A 17,299-nucleotide genomic window follows, 5' to 3' on the forward strand; every position below is an offset into this window, starting at 1 on the left:
CTGCTGCTGCTGCGGTTCGCCCCTAGACGAGCTCTCAGACGTCCGCCGGGCGCTGGTGCCACCGTCTTTCCGCTGACGGTCTGCCTGGTACCCAAAACTGAAGGAGGGATGACCTTAGAGCAGGCCGCCCTCACCCACCGCATTCAGCCTCAGCGCCGGGCTGGAAGGAGCCCGGTTCTGGTTCAGTGAAATCCGTCTTCCACTTGCGTCTTCCCGACCCTACTAAGGAGCGGCTCCTCCAGCCCAAACTCCTTCCAGGCTTCCCTTGAGGTAAAGCCGGTTTTTGTTTTTGGTTTAAGGGTTCATGATTTGAATCATGCATGGAAAGGGGGAAAAAAATTAAAAGGAAGTAATTCTAGAATAGAGCTAGATAAATAAACAGTAAACGAAGCACCATCCCGAAGACTAGAATGCAAATCTCACCTCTTGGATTTGGAAACGGGGTTCCCTTCCTCAGTGATTTATCCTCCAAAGTCCTAACAGTCTTGGGCTATATTTTACTGGGACTCCAGGTATAGAAACACTATGACCCGAGAGTGCTTACCATTATCTGTTACAGTATGCACTCAATTTTTTTTTTCTTCTCTGTCCAAAAATAACTTCCAGCTTCTCTGAAATGTATTCATTAGATAGCCATCCCTTAGCGTTTTATATCTTCTCAGAAATCCCCTGGTAGGTGTACAAATACTCCTTAAAGTGCTGATATTTTACAGATTTTACATTTTCAGTGACATCTGGAGTAAGCCCCCCAGAGGCCAGACAAGGAACAGGTAAGATCCTGAAATGGGAGAAAATGGAAAAAAATACTCATCCTTTCAGAATGAGTATTCTGAAAGGCTCCAGGTTTAATATACACTTGCTATTTTCAAGGAAGCTAAAAGGAAAGCACCAGTATCTAGACATCCAACTCTTCCCTCACTCATGAAGCACCAGCTTATTACTGAGAAAAGGGGCCGCTGTAGTTGAATTTAAGACCCTGCTACTGAATGGAAGAATCCAGAGACAATTCCCCCAAAGTCAGGGAAGTGGCTCATTGGTCAACCAAGTGGTGGATGTGAGGGTGTGCCCATTTCTGATGGTATCTGTGCCAGTAAAGAAGTAAAATCTTTGCTCAGAACCTGAAAGGACCACAAGTAATTTTAAACCCAGGACTTTGGAAGCATGTGTATTTCTACAGAATTCTGCCCTGCTCCAGAGGTGGCCAGCGTCTAATGTGGGGGAACACCTATCTGACTTTGATACTTTTTATTGTGTTTTGCATACAACCTCCTCTGGATGTATATATATATATATATATATATATATATATATATAATTTTTTTGTATTGGCTGAAAAACAATTGAAATGGCATTATTTTCTAAAATTTTGCTCAGGGAATACAACTATCTTCATCCTCCCCATACACATTTGTCCCCAGTATGCTTCTACACTCCAGTGTCCAGAGATACCAGTGCTCATGGGAGCTGCAGGCCATACAATGATGGTCATTATCACTGTCACTAGGAAAACACACATCTGGTGCTGAGAAAGATGTTGACTTTAGATGCAGCAAACATCATAATCTGAGATATGAGATGGAGAAAAAATGTTTAAACAAGGAATTGATATTAATCATCACAGTAACTCATTGAATATTTCAAAATGTCCATTATCTTTGAACATCATCTGTGTCAATGATTGTGTTTATGTCTGTACCCACAACATAAAGCCTATTTCCCAGAAATTGGAAAATATGTGTGGAGTAAATTAAAATTACAAAAACATAAAGGGGGTGTGTAACCATTTTATTTGTTATGAGTCACTGAATCAGAGGGAAAATAAATATTAACCATTACATAGATATTAAAGAATAATTTAATGTTTTAAGAGGTTATTTTGAGAAATACCCAAAAAATCCACTATTTTATACTAAATATAAAAATATATAACTGCATTGGATTGGTTAAATTTATTTTAAAATATTCTTCAGCTTCTTATAGGGAGCAAGGAAAATAAAAGGAGATAGAAAGGATGTAAAAGTAAAAAGAAGATGAAAGAAAATGAAAAATCTGACCACCAGACAAGGAAACTGTTTGGAGGCCGTAGCTGGTGTGATAAGCAGAAGGTGGGAAACATGAAGAGAGTCTGAGAGGTATTAGGGTCCCTTAAATTCTGGTCCAGAACGGCAGCAATCCTCAGAAAACTCCTTAAGCCTCTGCTTAAGATCCTGAATTTATGGAAATTTGCTTAGACACCACTTTTTCTGCTTATGTGATAAAAACTGCATTATGCAAGAGAGTGAAACCAGGCCAATAATCCTCACTTCTGCAATCAGGCAATTGACTTTTCTCATTTTTTCATAAAAGATAACCTGCCTCATAATTTTATTTGGTGAAAAATTTTAGTCCAATTTTTTTTTTTTAGTTTGTGAATGCTCATTGGCAAGTCACATGTACTTCCCTTTTCCAGAATCCCTATGTAGAAATGCATTCCTAGTATTTAGCATTTCATCTCTTGCCTTTCAAATTCTTCAACATTTATAATTATTGTTATAATAAAAAAGTCCCTACTCTAATATACACATCTCTGACACATATCTGCACATTACAAAGCAAAGATTCTCAATCCAGCTCTCCAACTTAAACTTCCTATGCTCACCTCACCTGTCAAAGTTGAGAAGGAAGTTTCCTCTTCCACATATACAGTAGACCCTTGGTATCACCAGGTTCCTCAACCTCTGCTTCAATTGATCTCTGATTCAATTTTCATTCAATCTATGGATGTAGAACCCGGGGGATACAGAGGGCCAACTATACATTTTATATAAAGGACTTGAGCATCCACAGATCTTGGTATCCTGGGGTGGGCAGGGGGAGGGGGTGAGTCCGGGGACCAATCCCCTGCCTAGGGACGACTGTACCCTCCACCAACCTCCATTAAACTCAGCCTGTTTTTCCCTCCCTCTGGCATCTTTTTTTTTTTTTTTTTTTTTTTTTTTTTTGCGGTACGCGGGCCTCTCACTGCTGTGGCCTCTCCCGTTGCAGAGCACAGGCTCCGGACGTGCAGGCTCACGGGCCCAGCCGCTCTGCGGCACGTGGGATCTGCCTGGACCGGGGCACGAACCCGCATCCCCTGCATCGGCAGGCGGACTCTCAACCACTGCGCCACCAGGGAAGCCCCCTCTGGCATCTTTAATCACCACATGCAGAATGATGGGGCAAAGATCAGGGAGCCTTTGGACAAGTTCTTCAATTATATCTCAAGTGGGGAAAAAGAAGGGCAGTGAATTAGCTGTTCATGAATTTAAGGTTATAGAAATTCCGGGTAATTAAAATGTTCATTCAGCAGAGAGGCCAATGCCACTTCATCAATGTGAAGACAGATGGAAACTGTGGGGCAAGTGTGACTGCCCCGAATCCTGTGGATGCTAGTGCCCGAATTCGGTCATCTTCAGAGTCCCTGTGTCTAGAAGCTCGGAGCTCATCCTCACTAATCTCTTCCTTCCTTCCTGTCTCACAAACTGGCCTCCTTTGATTCTTCACTACTGAGTTCTTCCTTCCTTCTCAGGACCCTTGCAAACACTGTTCCCTCTGCTTGGAGCCCCTTTGTTTCCTCAAACACCCACCTCAGTTAACTCTTACTCATCTTCACCCAGGAAAAGTCAAATGCTAAGGATGACAGGCACGTCCTGGATTGATTACGTCCTTGTGTTTGTTCTCGTGGATCCCTTACCTTTTCAGCAGACTATCCAGGACAACTTACAAGTTCACACATCTGAAATATTTGATGGATATCAATATTCTAGTCCAGCTCTAGACTAGAAATTCCATGAGATGAATGTTCAGTGTATCTTAAACACTTAGTGCAGTGCCTGTCACAAAGTAGCTGCCAAAAGTACATACTTGTTAAATGAGTATATGACAGAAAAATCGATACAATTCAGAAAGGCCATCCTCTGGACTGGACACTGGGGTGCTGGACAGTTGGGACATGATGGTAAAAAAAAAAAAAAGACATAAACTACTTCATCTTATCCAAGTTGATTCTGTTTCCATCATTATTATGGAAACCCTGATATTTTTCAAAAAATCCTATAATATTTTCAAAAATTGGATACTTTACTTCATTGAAATTTTATAGTGAAGAAAGTCCTTCTTTAAAAAATTATATGACAGTGCTTCCCTGGTGGCGCAGTGGTTGACAGTCTGCCTGCCGATGCAGGGGACGCAGGTTCGTGCCCTGCTCCGGGAAGATCCCACATGCCGCGGAGCGGCTGGGCCCGTGAGCCATGGCCGCTGAGCCTGCGCATCCGGAGCCTGTGTGTCCGGAGCCTGTGCTCCGCAACGGGAGAGGCCACAGCAGTAAGAGGCCCGGGTACCGGGAGAAAAAAAAAAAAAAATTATATGACAAACATGGAATTTCGGAAAGTTATAAAGAAAGAAGATGAAATTATAGCATTTTGATAGTCTAAGTAAATAAGTCTATTCTTGGTCAGTTTGGGGAGAGGTTTTGTTTATGCTTTCCTTATTAATAAAAAATTCAACTCTGTCCTGATTTAATTATAGTGTGTTCAGTACAAAGCTGGGAATGTCTTAGGGAAATTCTATATTACTATCAGTACAGAGTATATGAGTAAGGAAGAAAAGACTAATTTAAATGAAATTTAGAAAATGATATAAAATGTTTTATTATGAGATTATTATATTATACAGCAGTTACAAAAAAGGCAAAAATTAATATGGGCCTTCTGATATCAGAAGTTTCCATGAAAGTGACAGAATATGAAAAGTACCTTTTAAGGTCAAATTTTGAGAAAGGTCAGTAGAAGAATGGGCATTTAGGATGAGGTTAAGGTGCAAAAGATCCAGTTTCAAAGGTATGTAAATGCTCTGTGAAAATACAGTCCCAGTAAGAAGAGAAATTTTATGCTGTAAATTTCCACTTATCTTTGACATCTGCATTTTAATATCTGATGTGGTGTCAATGTTCATAGTTGGGAATAAGCTGACATTAAACAGGAGTGAAAACCTGAAGTTTTAAGCATTTATGATATTTTTGGTTTTATAATTCAGGGAGCTAGTGGTATTTTTTTTCACTGAAGATACCTCTACACTTAAATACAATTTACAAATACATCAATTCATAAGTGTTTAACATAAAAGGAGGGACCTATACAATTTGAAAAGTTTTTAATTTAAATTTACTGTTTTTGATAGGTCCCACAAATACATTTGAAGTATTGTATTGATCAAAATATTATTCATTATTTATCTCATATATGATGATATATATGTATCATTAGAGACATATTAGATATCTACATATTATTAGATATATATGCTAGAGACAATCTCAAATGTTTTTCTTGATAGAGGGATCCAACAGGCCAAGAGCCATGCCAAGAGCCAACCAATTTTTTTTTTTTTTTTTTTTTTTTGCAGTACGCGGGCCTCTCACCATTGTGGCCTCTCCCGTTGCGGAGCACAGGCTCCGGACGCGCAGGCTCAGCAGCCATGGCTCATGGCCCCAGCCGCTCCGCAGCATGTGGGATCTTCCCGGACTGGGGCACGAACCTGTGTCCCCTGCATTGGTAGGCGGATTCTCAACCACTGCGCCACCAGGGAAGCCCCCAACCAATTTTTTTCAAAGGTGAAATTTCTCAAAGTTTTTGGTAACATTTTCAAATATTACTCTTAATGTTTATTCCTACTAAAATTAATTTTAAGTCTAAAATTTTGGAAGCTATGAATGAAAGAGGAGGAGAGAAAATTCAGTAAAGAATTGGATATGGAGAGTGGGTCCCTGTTACTAACAGCCCGACATAGATTTTTCAACTAGTAACTGAAATCCATTTTAACCTATCATGTAAAAGAACACACACGAAGTTTAGGGGAAAGAGAAGTGGATAAGGACGTTACATTTTATGCTCTATGAAGATAGCACACCCTGAAATAACTCTATCTAGGGCCAGTGAAGCACTGTCCACAGGTGAACACTTTAGTGGAGTAAAAGCAAGGAACACCAATAATTAAGTTAAGTAATATCTAAATGTTATACTTTAAAATTGGGTGAAATACACATAACATAAAATTTATCATGTAGGTGATCTTAAAGTGTACCTACCGCTCAGTGGCATTAATTATATTCCCATTGTTGTGCAACCATCCACCATCCATCCCCAGAACTCTTTAATTGTCCAAAACTGAATCTCTGTCCCCAGTAAACAATTATTCCCCATTGTCTTCTCCCTGCCGCTCTGGGCAACCACCATTCCATTCTGTCTCTATGAATGTGACTACTCCAGGAACTCATGTCAGTGGGAATATATTGTCTGTTTGTGACTGGCTTATTTCTCTTAGCATAAAGTCCTTGTTGTTCATCCATGTTGTAGCATGTGCTAGAATTTCCTTCCTTTTAAAGGCTAATATTCCATTTGACGTATATACCACATTTTGTGTATCCATTCATCCTTCAATGGACCCTTGGTTTGCCTCTACCTTTTGGCTATTATGAATAATGCTGTTATCTGTATGGATATACAAATATCTGCTCAAGTCCCTGCTTTCAGTTTTTTGGGTGTATATACCCAGAGGTGAAATTTTTGGATCATATGGTAATTTTATGTTTTGTTTTGTTTTTTGTTTTTGAGGAAGTGTCATTCTGTTTTCCATAGCTGCTGCAGCGTTTTGCATTCCTACCAGCAGTGCACAGTTACAATTTTTCCACATCCTGGTCAACACTTGTTATTTTGTATTTGTTCCCTTCCCTTCCTTTTCCTTCCTCCTTCCCTCCCTCCCTCCCTCCCTCTTTGTCTCTCTCAATAGCCATCAAAATGTGTGTGAAATTGTATATCTTTATGATTTTGATTTGCAGTATTCCCCTTCCCTAATGATTATTGATGCCAAGCATCTGTTCTTGTGCTTTGGGGCCATTTGTACATCTTCTTTGGAGAAACGTCTATCCAAATATATTGCTGATTCTTTAAACTGGGTTGTTAGTTTTGTTGTCAGTGAGTTGTACTAGTTCTTTATATGTTTTGTACCTTAATCCCTTATCAGATACGTGAATTGCAAATATTTTCTCACATTCTGTGGCTTACCTTTTCATCCTATTAATAGTGTCCTTTGATGCACAAGTTTTTAATTTTGATATAGTCCAATTTATTTTTTCTTTAAAATGCAATATATTTTCAAATAAGAATTAATTTAAAAACATGACAAATTGTCCAAATTTTAAGTGTGGACAGGTCAGTATTACAAATTTTTTTGCCTCAGGGTCCAATATGGCTCAGCATGGCATTGCTCTGTGCATTTTCTACATTATGCATTGTGAACTATAAGTCCTTTGGATTCAAACACCTCTATTAAAACAGGTAGACAAATCATGTGGGAAGATTCTACAGGAGTTCTGCATTATGAAGTAAATAGTTTCAGATTAATGTAAGTTTATAATTTTCTTTATTTGGATTGTTTCTATTTCCAGGAGAGGGTAAGAAGTGAAATTCAGGCCTGTCTTTGCAGCTTGTTTTCCTTTACCAATGTGATTATTCTGGTTAGACTGGAAAAGGTCTTATTTCTTGCTGGGAATTACAACTGGAAAGAGTGCCCAGGGGAGTTGCCCCAGAAGGAGATGCCCCACTGAGGCAGGCAGCAAAGAGGGTCAAAACCCATTTTGTGTATATTGTTGTGTAAAGCATTTTCTAACCCAAAGAAATCATGTCTTCATGTTATACAGGGAAATCACAAATCAAGAAGTCTGCAAATGTTCTGAAAACTCAAGAAGTTTGAGATATTAATAGGTTTAATAGATTTCTTTCAGAACTGTCAGCATATGGCACGCTAAGGTTCCTTTTATCTTAACCACTAGTGACTATATGCAGATTTCCCTTGCTGAACAGAGCATACACATTTCTCATTGTGCTACCACTCGGCACCTCTACTTTCGTCAAATGAAACAATAAACTAGACTAATGTACATGTGCTTCTTTGTAGTGTTTCCCATTGTCAAACACTGAGTCCTTCTTTTTTAAATGGTTGGAGCAATGGTTGACTTTGTTTTGAAACTTGTCTTTAAGAAGGTATTTTAAAAGAATGAAGTTCATGTTCTTAACACCCTTAGAAATCAATCCTCAAAGACCATTGCACCACTCGTCAATCTAGCAGATGCTGCCATGTAACAACAAAGACCATGAAAGTTGCTTGTAAACTGCTTTGAGTTGGAGCAGTTTACTTTCTCAGCAGATGAGAACAGAAGATTTTTTTTTAATGAAATGAAGTTCAATTTTATAAAGCTATCTGAATCTTTTTAACTGCTTTCTTTAAACATGCATAGTAAAATCTTTCATGTGAATTTCATGAAGCTTTAAGGTCATTTAGGAGAAAATGGTAAGCATATCAATGACAGGAGTAGTGTGCATTTAATGCAGGTGTTTCCCTTCAAATGCATACATGTTAAGACAATAGACTCTTGCACTCATGTCTGTTATTACTAGCATATTTGGAAAGAGGTCATAATGTACCACATACTCTCTCCCTCTTTTTCGTGGCTAAGCGCATATCTACCATACAATACATACCTTCAAGTCACTCTGGTTATTTTTATTTTCAGTGAATTAAAAAGAGAAGACAGAAAATAATCTATTATTCTCTTGATTGATTTTAATTATATCTGAATGCCCAGGGTTGTCCCAATAATTTTGAGAGATAAATATATAATTAATCCAAGATTGGAATTTATATCAGAAGAATATTTTAATAAGTATATTAAAGTTATAGACTTTCACAACCTGTACTTATTTTGTTTTTATAATATATATTCAGTTTTAATTGAGACTAATGTTCACAGCAGAGAAAAATATTTGAAAAGCAAGATATTCTTTTAATGCTTTTTTTATTTCTGAAATGCACCCACTTGTAAAGGGCAAGGATCTAAATTTTTACCTAATTACTTTCATATGCTCATCTCAAAAAATGTTGCAATGGCTTAATTATACATGTTAATGCGCAGTAACATAGACTGAAATTCTGTTATGCAGACATGTCAAGATATAGAATTTTTTGGGCCTCCCTGGTGGCGCAAGTGGTTGAGAGTCCGCCTGCCGATGCAGGGGATACGGGTTCGTGCCCCGGTCTGGGAGGATCCCATATGCCGCGGAGCGGCTGGGCCCGTGAGCCGTGGCCGGTGAGCCTGTGCGTCCGGAGCCTGCGCGTCCGGAGCCTGTGCTCCGCAACGGGGGAGGCCACAACAGTGAGAGGCCCGCATACCGCAAAAAAAAAAAAAAAAAAAAAAAAAAAAAAGATATAGAATTTTTAAATACTGGTGAATTTCAGATATAATTTACTGGTGCAATTTACTAGAATTTCACTGACTATCGTGGAAAGGGAAGACTCTCTTCAAGTAACTAAATAATTAGTGCTGTCAAGAAATTTGTAAATAGTGTGCTATGTGAGCTTATTAGTTGGTGTAACTTGCTGATAATTGTGACTACTATATATAATTTTGAAAACCCATTGCTAATAGAAGACAGTCTACACTGAAGAAAACAAAATCACTTTAAGTCAAAATAATGAACGATACCAAAAAATGTATTTTACATTGGGATGGTCTGATCTAATAGGTCTCAATGACAAAAGGATAGCTATGATAAAGTCTTGATTAGCTAGAATGCTCTAGAATAGCTGTGTATAATTAATTACATTTTTGATTGAGAGTTAATTGTTAAGGCATTTGTTTCAATAATTCATCAATTTTTCTGCAAATGTATGAGATGGTTCCCACTTTAGTAAATAAAGTATTATAAATCTCCTCAGCAATTTTTAGCTAAATTTATTTTCTAAACATAAATTGAGTTTGCTCTATGTTATAGTATGGTTTCAACATTAGAAATGCAAAAATGAATAATCCTAGCTTCCTAGGAATGGCATCTTATAGTTAGATAACCATCAAAAACATTAAGAATGATTATGCAACATACACTGGCCAAAATGGTTTTACTAAACTTTTTAATCTTTGAAAATCTAATAGGTAAAATAAGATTCATTACATATTAATATTTATTTATTTATTAGAGTATGTTTGGTCTTTTTCATGTTTTAAGGTCCATTTGTAATGCTTATGGGGTGAACTATATTTTCACATCCCTTGCCCATTTTTTAGTTAGGCTGTTGATTTTTTTCTTAGTGATAACTGTCACATAACTGTAACCCCTCCTGCATCCTTCTTACAAGGACCATTGGTAAGCATCAATCCCAGCCAGGTAATCCAGAAAAATCTCCCCATCTCCAGATCCTTAATTTAATCACACATGCAAAGTCCCTTTTGCCATGTAAGGAAACATATACAGGGGTTCCTGGGATTAGAATGTGGACATCTTTGGGGGTCATTACATAGCTTACTACAGGGTACAACAGGCCGACAAAAGAAAATCAGTCACAAGATTTAAAATATATTATCATTGAAATAAGCTCCTAGAGGAGTGAGATAAAAAATTAAATATAGGAACACTTGAAGAAACTCAGGAGCAGTGCATATGTACACACTCATATGTTTATACACAAAACATTTTTTTCAATTAAGCAATTAAGTAGGATATTGGAGGGAGAGACTATCACATTGGAGACCAAATTCAGGCCCTGGAAGATCAAGGGCAAAATATGCGGTGATGGAACTCCTAAAGGATAATATAGTGACTGTAGGACAGACCCAGGAAACCCATAATAAAAATGATAGGCATTTCAGAAAGATAGAACAGATGGAAGAAAGGCAATAATTACATAATAGGAGATAATTTATCTGTGATTATAAAAGACCTGCATCGACAGACTGAGAGGGCTCGCTGAGTTCCAGCCTGTACTGATGAGAAAAGGCACATGCTTGGCATATCCTGTAAACCTCCTGAATGATAAGGACGGAGAGAAAAATAACACAAGCACAGGGTGAAAAGTATAGATTCCGTACAAAGGGAAAACAAACTAGCTTTTGCAGTTCTCTTATGCAACATTGGAAGTAAGAGGACGATGAAATAACATCTTCGAACACAGAAAACTGTGTAACCAGAGGGTACCCAGTCAAGATAGCACTCGTGTCAGAGAGAAAGAAATAATTTGTAACCATACAGGAAACCATGGAGTATATTATTCATGTGCCCAATCTGAGGAAAGTACTTGAGAAAAGACTCTTAACTAAATAAAGAATTGTTCCAAAGCAGAAACTTCAAGACGAGGGGGAAAAGAAAGCAAAGGGGATTGAGAAAACACCCCATTATACATTGCCATGGACATAGGTGTATCATTGGAAATTAACCTAGTAGACAAGGAGTGATTGTCCAGGAATATGTAACACGATTGTGGAATAAGGGCTTCTCTAACAGAAGGGACGTACTCTTCATGAAGTTCTAAGTACTGTACAACCCAGTGTAACATAGGAGTTTGGGGAAAGATGAGGATGGGTGGAGGAATAAATGCCTTCCAAAGTGGTCATCTGCCAGCAGTGCATGGTGGAAAATGCTGAGGAGCAGTAAAAATGCTCAGAGAGCCTTCTTTTATTGGGACAGGTGCAAGTATGGACAAAATAGAGAATCTTGGCAGAAGAAATAAATAGCATCTTGTTTTCAAAGATGCTGAATCGTATGGGTCTTAAGGTGCAAGTATGGACAGAAAAATAAATGACAATTAGAAGGAATAGAAAAGTAGAACTGTACATTAACGAGGGAAAATTTGGAGTTATTGGCAGCTGTATCAAGCCAGCAAACATTAGGAGAGTAAGAGATGAAATTAGCTTGCTGGTCTCATCCTTGGAAACCCCATGTCTCAACATTTGGACTGCTTTTATTCTTCATCCACAGCTGCCCTTAATGATATAAACTAAACTCAAGGCTTCAAATACTATTTATATGCTAATTATTCCCAAAGAAGTATCTCAGCCTGGGAATTTCCCTCCATCTACACTATATATCCAGCTACCTACTTGATCACCCCACTAGGATATTTAAAAGATATCCCAAACTTACCAAGTTCAAAAGTCAACTTCTAATAATCTGTTCCCCACATACACAGACACACTGCAAATTCGATATCTTCACTGCTACCCAACTGTGTCTCACCACTTCTCTGCTTCCAAGGTCCCACCACCTTCACCTCTTGCTCTGAATATTGTCTAATGTCATAGTTTCTTAATGATGCCCCCATTACCACCTTTGACCCATCTTTCTTTCTCTCTTTTTGTTTTTAACAGCAGCTTTATTGAGATATAATTCACATATGATAAAATTTATGCTATTAAAGTATACAATTCAGTACGTTTTAGTATCTTCAGAGTTGTGCAACCATCCCCACGATTTAATTTCAGAACATTTTATCATTCCAAAAGAAACCCTGTACCTTGTGGAAATCACTCCTCATTCTCTCCCATCTCCCTTCAGCCTGTGGCAAGCCCTAAGCTAGCTTCTGTCTCTGTGGACTTGCCCATTCTGGATATTTCATATACACACAATCATATAACATGGTCTTTTGTGACTGGTTTCTTTAAATTCACACGTTTTCAGGGTTCATCCATGTTGTAGCATGTGTCAATACCTCATTCCTTTTCATGGCTAAATGATAATCCGGCACATGGGCATGCCACATTTTGTTTATCCATTAGTCAGACAATGGACATCTGGGTTGTTTCTACTGTTTGGCTGAATAATGCTTTTATGAGCACTCCTATATAGGTTTTTGTGTGGATGTCTGTTTTCAGTTCTCTTGGATGTAAACGTAGGAATAGAATTTCTAAGTCATATGGTAACTCTATGTTTAATTTTTTTTTTTTTTGCGGTATGCGGGCCTCTCACTGTTGTGGCCTCCCCCGTTGCGGAGCACAGGCTCCGGACGCGCAGGCTCCGGACGCGCAGGCTCAGCGGCCATGGCTCACGGGCCCAGCCGCTCCGCGGCATATGGGATCCTCCCAGACCGGGGCACGAACCCGTATCCCCTGCATCGGCAGGCGGACTCTCAACCACTTGCGCCACCAGGGAGGCCCTTGATACATTTATGTATTGTGAAATGATTGCCATAGTAAGGTTAGTTCACACATCCATCACATCACATTGTTACTTATTTTGTAATTTGTATCATATATATTTCAAGTGAACCCAGAACAGTCACAACACAAGAATACCTGGCAGGGTGGGTATCTGGGAATAATTTATTATTTAAAAAAATATGACCAACAAAGCAGTAATATTCTAGAAATCTATCTAAATAATCAAACTCGGGTTCGATACACAAGTAAGTCATGGGCCTCATTTCTACCTTGCTGTGCTACTGAAAACCCTGGATATAAAATACCAGTTTGTTAATTAATTCTGTGAGCAGTAATGTGATTGAAAACAAGTCTAAATAGCTGTAGTGACCACAATGACATAAAATAAATTTAATCAATCTAGACCAGTATCTGTTTACAGGTTTATTTATCCCCAGTGATGGATTTCCTAGAATAGTGTAGTGACACATGGTTTGTCCCCAATGAATATTTGTTGATGGAATGAATGAATGAAAAAATGAGAAATAAAAGGGTAAGGCAGAGCCATTCAAAAGAAACACATAGAGGAATTTAATGTTATATAAGGACAAATGGCAACATAATGATGAATGGATTGTAAATATGAACAATATCAAACAACAGAGGACGTAAGTACATAGATCATTAAGCAAAGATGGTTAGAAATGTAAAGAGAACATAATAAATTTAAGAATGCAATTTTAATAAAATGTTCAATGTACTACTCAAGTATGAAGTAAAAGATAGTATAAGACTAGCAATTACTATTTGCCCAATTAAAAATGTGTTGATTTGTCTGCAAGTGAAAATCAACACACATAGAATCTGTCTACATTGTCTTCAAAATTTTTCATCTTAAAATTTTCTTCCACATTCTTCACATTTTACCGTTATCTTCACAACTCAAATGAAATTAAATATTGCATGAACCTTCACTTTAATTTTTAGCTAAGTTCCCACTAATTTAAATTCATAATTTTTTATTGATAGTTCATAAGTGCCGAATAATGCTTGCAACTTAATACATTTTTAATTTTTCTTTACAATTTTATGTGAAGACCTGTGATCTGGTGAAGATGGAATAAAGAAGAATGGGTTTATTCTACCACCTGAAACAATAAAAAACAAAAACCCTAAATATATGAAATAATGGTGACTGCCTAAAATCAGACAATGAAAGACAGTTATCCCTGGAAACAGGACACAGATGAGGTGATCCTTACAAGTACCCCTGCTTACTTCTTTGGGAAACTTTCCAGGCGGTGAGGCAGGAAGGGAGAACCCAGGCAGAGCCAGGTGGAGTCTCTGAGTTGAGAAGATAGAGCTAGAGTTGGCAGAACAGAGTGCCAGAGAGAAGAGAGCTTCACACAAAGGAAGCCCTGGGGATCTGCAAAGGGTCCCCCTCAAGCTGAGTACTGAGCAACACAGACATGTTAGAAAACCACCTGAGCCTCTGGATAAGGGACCAGCTGGGAAACGCCAAGTAAACAGTATCAAATGCTCAAAATGGGCTGGGAACAGTGCTAGTTCCCACCAGCTTCACTAGACAATCTTCTAATTCACAGGGTATTACATAGAATTCTCAGACAGATATCACCCCAGAAGTGGATGAAACTGACCTTAGAAAAAGTGCTGATTTGACCCCATGTAATAAACCTTAAGAGCAAGACTTAAAATGATTAAACTAATTCCAAGAATCATAACTATATCCCAGGACAATACTCAAGATTACTTATTGGAATACAAAATATACAATTCATAATGTCTGGCATCTAACTAAAGTTTACCTAACATGTAAACAAATAAATAGGACTATATAATCCATAGTGAAGAAAAATAATGAGTAAATCAAATTGTCACAGACGTTAGGATTAGCAGAAAATAACATAAAAGTTATTATAACTTTATTCCATATGTTTAAAAGATAAAGGTATGGATGATATTTTAAAAAGACCTAAACTGAAATTCTAGAGGTGAAAACTATACTGTCTGAGATGAAAAATACTCTTGATTGGATTAATAACCAATTAGATATTTCAGAAAAAAAGATTCATGAACTTAATGACATAGCAATGGAAACTACCCAAAATAAAATACAGAGAGTAAACAGAATAAAAAGTAAATGAAATAGCATCAGAGAGATGTGGGACACCTTCAGATGGTCTAATATACATGTAGTATGCACACAATTGGTGTTTCCTTAAGTAAGAAGGGAAAAGGTATGACAAAAAGTTTTTGAAGAAATAATGGCTGAAAATTTTGTCAATTTGATGAAAACTATAAACTCATAGATTCAAGATGCTTAGTACCTTTAAGAAAATTAGATCTAGGCACATTATAATCACATTGCTCAAAGCTTGTGATAAAGAGAAAAATGATCTTTGAAGTACAAAGATAAGGATGAAGGTAGATTTCCTGTAGAAAACTGTAAACAAGAAGACAGTGGAACAATATCTAAATTCTTAAAATAGAAAAAGAAAAAAATGTCTATATCGAGTAAAAGTTTTATACCAAGTTAAAATGCCATTCAAAAGGCTGATCTGAAACATAAAATACTAAAAAAAAAATCCTTCAACAGCAGACTTGCAAGAAAAAATAAGTTTAAGATAGTTCTTCAGGCAGGTTAGAAATTAGGATCATATAAAAGCACCAAAAGCAGTAGAAATGGTAACTGCATGGGTAGATGTATAATGTATTTCCCATATTTTAAACTATTTAGAAGACAACTGACTTTTAAAACAATGCTAATAATAATACATTTGGGATTTATAACATATATAAGTGAAATATATTACATCAATAACATAAATGCCAGGAAAGAAAATAGAAGAACACTATTTTAAGGTTTTTGTGTTATACATATATTGGTATAGTATCTTTTGAAAGCAGACTGAAAAGTTGAAGCTTTATACTATAAATCCCAAAAGAACAAGTAAAATAGTAAAGTGACCACTAAACTTATAAAGAAAAAAAAATCAGTGAAAAAGAGCCAACAAAGGAAATAAGTGCGATAATAAAAAATACTCTTAAGGAAGGCAGAAAAACTGGAAGAGGGAACAAAGCACAAATGGAACAAATAATAAACAACAAGATATAGACTTAGACTGAATCATGTTACATGCAGATGGCCTGAACACCACAGTTAAAAAATACAGATTGTTAGACTGTATAAAACCAAATACTGGGTTGGAAGTCTCAGTATTTTAATATGTAAATTATTACCAAATTGATTTATAGATTCAACATAATCCCAATCAAAATACCAGCAGTTTTTTTTTGGTAGAAATTGGTAACCTTGTCAATGATGGAATTGCCAAGAAATGAAAGAGCCAAAACAACTTTTGGGGGGAAGAAAAGAATAAGAGAAGAAAACCAGTGTTGGAAGGTGTTATGGACTGTACTCTGAATTGTGTCTCCTCAAAATTCATGTTGAAGCTCTAACCTCAATGTGATTATTTTAAAAGATTTGGCCTTTAAGGAACTAATTGAGGCTCACTGAAGTCATAAGGAGGGGCCCTAATAATGTAGGACTAAGTCACTATAAGAGAGGGAGAAGTGCCCACAGAGGAAAGGCCATTTGAAGAGACAGCAAGAGAGCGGCTGCATGCCAACCAAGGGAGCAGGCCTAAGAGAAGCCAACCCTGCTGACGCCTTAATCTTGGACTTCCAACCACCATATCTGTGAAAAAATAAATATCTGTAGCTTAAGCCACCCAGTGTAGTATTTTGTTATGGCGGCCCTAGCAGCCTAATATAGGATAACCCTGTATGTTTTCAAGATTTTTTATAAAGCTACAGTCATCAAGGCAGAATGATATTGGTCTAAGGATAAGCAAATTGGTCATTAGAACATAATAGAGAATACAGGAATAGACCTGAATATATGCAGGCAGCTAATTTATTACAAAGGTACAAAGGCAAATAAGTTGAGAAAGGAGATGCTTTTCAACATATGGTACTAGAACAATTAGATAGCCATATGCAGAAAAAGTGAACTTTCATCCATACCTCACACTATATACAAAAATTAACTCAAAATGTATCATAGACATAAATATAAAACTTAAAACTATAAAACATCTAAAAGATATTTATTTGTAATAGTTCAAACTAGGCACAAACCAAATGTCTATAAACACTTGGTGAATGGATAAACAGTAGGATATCTGTACAGTGTACTACAACTCAGCAATAAAAAGGAAATTGACCATTAATAAATGGGAAAACATGGATTAACCTCAAAATGATATTGATGAGTGAGAGAAGCAAGGCCAAAAACAT

This window comes from Mesoplodon densirostris, chromosome 20, assembly GCF_025265405.1.
Source record: "Mesoplodon densirostris isolate mMesDen1 chromosome 20, mMesDen1 primary haplotype, whole genome shotgun sequence".
Taxonomy (NCBI): domain Eukaryota; kingdom Metazoa; phylum Chordata; class Mammalia; order Artiodactyla; family Ziphiidae; genus Mesoplodon; species Mesoplodon densirostris.